The sequence below is a fragment of the Pomacea canaliculata genome, linkage group LG14 (genome assembly GCF_003073045.1).
Source record: "Pomacea canaliculata isolate SZHN2017 linkage group LG14, ASM307304v1, whole genome shotgun sequence".
Taxonomy (NCBI): Eukaryota; Metazoa; Mollusca; class Gastropoda; order Architaenioglossa; family Ampullariidae; genus Pomacea; species Pomacea canaliculata.
This window is the reverse complement of record NC_037603.1, coordinates 13,232,685-13,237,390: the sequence shown is the minus strand read 5'-3', so window position 1 is coordinate 13,237,390 and position 4,706 is coordinate 13,232,685. Positions and strand designations below refer to the sequence as shown.

Here is a 4,706-nt window from a genome sequence, read left to right as displayed (position 1 = left end):
CCTGGCGAGAATGAACCAGCTTTTTATGTCCTCCTTTGGCCTTCACCCTGAACAAGGCGTAATTATTGCTCATACGCAGACAGTATCAATTCTCCGTATGGCTAGCCTCCGTCAAATGAAAATTAACGAAAGGAAAGGCGAAGAAAGAAATTTAATGTGTTGTTGATGGCCTAGTTGAGCAGCAAAGCAGAAAATGTCCTTGTAAACAACCCTGTTGCTTCATTGCTTGTCTTCGCTGCACTTAGCCAATCTTGACGGGACGACTGGTGGAAAGGAAGTTTCTTTGCACTCGAGTGTGCAGATTGTCTCAGCCATTTTCTCCATTGGAGTTGCCGTAATTGTTTTGTACCAGCCATCAACTTGGTGAACATCCGAGAAGAACCTCTACAGCATCATTCCTCGGGATATCTGGCTTCGGGGACACTTTGCTATTGAAAGGTAACCTAGTGTGATGACACTTCTGTCACACTAAAGAAGACGAGTCCAGATACAGCTTGATCCCTTCTTGTTCACCTATCTACCACGTTGATGTATACTGTCAACCTACATGTGAGTTTTTTTTTTTAAAAGTTTTATTAAGTAGAGAATGATGTTGTCTATAACGATTTGATATGTTGCAGGTGAACACATTTTTTTATCGGTGCAACTTTGAATTCCTGAAAAAATCGAGCCCGAGACGAAGGAAACCCTTAGATATGACTCACCAAAAACTATCTCACTTTTATTAGCCACGTTCAAAGGATTCATATATTATTTCCCTATATTAGCAAAATTCAACCATGGACTTTTGCTTTGAATATTTGTTTGTATGTACGTGTCCATGCGTTTTAATTGATTTTTCGTTAGTTTTCTGTCATATCTAAATGTCCCCACAAAAGAGAGAAAAAACAAAATTTTAATTTGGAATAAAGTTAAACAATCATGCACTTTTTACTATCGCATTTTAACGAAAATTTGTCCTGTCCCCGGAACGAGGGAAAGGCGAGAAATATCTTGCCTCTCGAGGCGAATGCAGCAATGTCCGGTTATTTTGATCATTAAGTGCGAGTAATAGCGCTCTCGGTCGTTAACTACTAATTATTGTTGGTGAAGTGCATCTGAAAACATGTTTACAAACGTACTCATACACATCTGAGTGTGTTCTGAGGTTAGTGCAAGTGTCTGCAAAAGACATTTTAACGTCCAGATATTTAAATTCTAATGCGAGGAAACGAACTCAGGCAACTTTTTTTCTCTTTTTCTCAATGGAGGATATGAAATGGAGGCGAAATGTGTTTTCTTCATTCTTCTGGCATGCGTCACTCTTACTTGCTGTGCATCGACATCACTGCGTACATCACGTGACTTGAATGATGTGGCTGCAGCAGTGGACATTGTTCACGCCCTTGATCAGCGTGAGTATACTTACCTCCCCTTCCTATTCTGTGCCTGATTTTTGGGGTGAGAGGATTATTTCAGGTGCTCAAGTTTCATTTTTATTCATCTCATCCCTTCCTCCTCACTCCTCACTCCTCTGCAAAGTGAGATTTCTCGAGGTAGGAGCACTTTCCTATCAAACAAATAAAACACCCACCCACTCACGTTACAGTTCTCGACAACATCGAAGTCGACAGCCGCCACCGTCGAGGCCGTCATCGTCGCTGTCGTCCTTATCGTCATCGCCGCATGGTGCAGCTGCAGCTCGGCCCTGTCACACACCGCTGTCAGCATCGTCACATGCACGTCACAGCCGACGGTCGCACCGTCAACCTGAGGTCAGCAAGATGAAACGATGAAAGGATCGTTTGTCACCGGTGTCGCTTAAACTGTTGAAATTTGCTTCGGTTTTTTTCCCTTGTCAAGAAATTATTTGCAAATAAACGATAAAAGGTCTTGAGTGTTCAAAACATTTTTTTTGTGGTAGTATTTTGAGTTTAGGGACAGCATTACATTCAACGAAACAATAATTTTATAAGCAACAGTCACAAGTGTGGGTCGTCATCTAGGATCGTCGATAATGCGATGACTATCCTTTGCTCAAAACTGTCGATCATTTGCTGGCCTTGCCTGACCTTAGAAGTGCGATTTTAGGTCAACCGTTGCTTTTCTGTGGAAAATTTAGCAAAATTAATCTTTAATTTTTGTGACAAAACTGTTGACAGTTGTTTGTTAATTTGTGATTGGACGCGGTGTTGGCCTTTAAAGATGGAAGTCGTGTCACGTGGACAGCTGCGTCCCAGACCAAAGGTGACCTTATCCAAAGTTCACGATCACCTACCCAGGATATGGTAATCCTATCATTTCCTACCTTCCAGCGACTAACCCTTTCTCTCTATCGACTACTATATTGCAAGCCTTGCTTGAACCCCACTCCTCTTCCTCCCCTTTCATCAAAAAGTCATAATGGCATGGTTGTATAGTTCTTAAAGGGGACACAGTTGCCCAGCCAATTGAAATAACAGATGTTTCTAGAAGCAGATGAAGAGTGCGTACGTGACCATCGGCTTGTACGGAGGACGAGGGTAAAAAAAAAGAAGAGACGAAGAAGGACGAATAGCCAGTTCACGAAGGTCTTTGCAGAATATTTTAGGGACGAGAGCGACCTTGTGTCGAGTAAACATGTTAACCTTCACTTTGCTCTGTCCAAACCTTTCTACATCCGCCTGTTCGAGTGACAATCTTTCAACAATCGCTGACTTTCTTTTTTATATTCTCTGTGTCAGTCTGTCTTTCTTTATGTATGTGGTATTTGTTTACAGAGCTGGCTTCGTGATATTGCATTAGTTGCTGGTTTGGCGTAAAACATGTTTCCCCACCACCCCCCACCTTCTCTGTCTGGGTGTGGGTGTGTGTGTGATCAGGGTGGATGGATAGATAGTAGTACTGGATGAGTTAGATAGACATTCGGGACTAAGAATGTTTCGTTACACTGGTTACATCACTAAGTCTCTAGCCCTCAGATACATCACCGAGGGTCAATAACATCACTAAATCTTCTCATCACCTCTCATAATTCCAAGTTCTAAAGTTGGTTATTGAGGAATCTTCAGCAGCATCATTCACTCAAAGAGTGCACTCAACTCATCACTCTTCTGCTTCGTCAGGTCAAATTTGAGGTCGGGTCACACGCGAGCAGACATGCGCATTACGTTCCTGTCATCCTGTAGAAAAAAATAAACATTTTATTGCTATACCGTCCTTGAAAACCTCAGTAAACATCTTCCATGATGTGGGGTGACTGACCACGACATCTGCTGACAACATGTGCGTTAGTGTGCGTGTTGTGTACGCGTTCCCATCATCACTCGTGCAAACTGCGCTTCGTCGTTCGCCTGGCGATAATGAATTTTCTTCTTTCTACTTTCTATTTCTAGACTTTGCATGTCGTTTCTCATAAGTTTGTAGCAGTCTGGAACGAACAAAATCAAGAAAAGAATGCAGTTCGTCTTCCCCCACAGACCTTCCCATCCTCCCTTCTCTGGATTAGTGTCAGAGTCCGGGTGAATGAATGCGAGGAAAGGGTAAGTGATGGAGGGGACAGAGAGAGGGAGTGTAGAAGTAAGTCGAACTGCACTTAAAAGTCTGCACCGAATATTCTCGAATTCCGACCGACGAGACCCACAATTCTGCAACGTCTGCAACATGTTGGCGGGTAACTGAGAGCCGCTTCTCGCTTTTCATTCTCTAGGGGAGGTGATGGGGTAGGGTGTGAGTGGGGAGGTAGAGGGTGGCTCACTGCACTAGCAGATCTCTGTTATATAAGACATTGCAAAAAAAACTGAAAAAAAGAAAGAAAGAAAAAAGAGAATAAGAGGGAGGGATGATGGAGGAGGTGGGGTGGTTAGGGTGGATGGGGTTGGGACGACGACGAATAACAAAACTTCTTGACACCTCTTTGTTTCGGATTGCTCTCGCGTAACGGTCTCGTTTCCCCATCTCCTCCCATCTCCCCCAACCTACCCACTCACCAGAGACAACTGTAAAGTGTCTGAGGGCCAACAGTTGCGTGAGATTCCCTGAAATTCCCTGCCCCCCAAGCCCCCCAACTCCCCCACTTCCTCAAACACCCCCCCCCCCCAACTACCCTTTTCCTCCCTTCTTTATCTGTCCAACCTTCACCTTGTTGGAGAGTCGAGTTTTTTTTTCACAACGATCAGCTGTTCCTGGTGGTGCGTGGTGTCATCGACCTTCACCTCTCACCTTGGCTTTGCGGCGAAAACACACCCCCTTCTTGACACACCCTGAAATGGACCAATCGGCAGCGGACTGGTGGTACGCCTTACAGGAGGAGGTGCAACGTCGGGGCTGTGTGGCTCTTTCCCGAAACGTTAGAATACACGAATTATTATTAATAATAATATATGGTAATTTATTAAGCGCAATGTCTCAGCCAAAGGTGGACTCACTGTGCTGAATAAAATTACAAAATAATAAGAAAGATGTAGAACAAGTTATCAAAGAAGCAACAAAGATGTAAAACAAAATTGTAACAAAGATGTAGAACAAAATCACAAAATAGTAAAAAAAAAAAAGGATGTAGAACAAAATCACAAAATATTAACAAAGATGTAGAACAAGATCACAAAGTAGTAACAAAGATGTACAATAAAATCACAAAATAGTAACAAAGATGTAAAAGGAAGAACAATGAGAGGACTCGCTGCGTTCGGACTGTAAAGGGAGATAACTGTAGATGTATCAGAGAATAAGGTCAGTGACATCAACAT

General features: G+C 43.0%; 1 long non-coding RNA gene across 1 annotated transcript; it reads left to right on the top strand.

Moving 5' to 3' along the window:
* On the top strand, positions 1–1,872 carry LOC112555233. The gene is made up of 3 exons (XR_003097426.1): positions 1–549; positions 1,251–1,394; positions 1,589–1,872. It is a non-coding gene; the product is annotated as an uncharacterized LOC112555233 (long non-coding RNA).
* Positions 1,873–4,706: the final 2,834 nt, after the last annotated feature.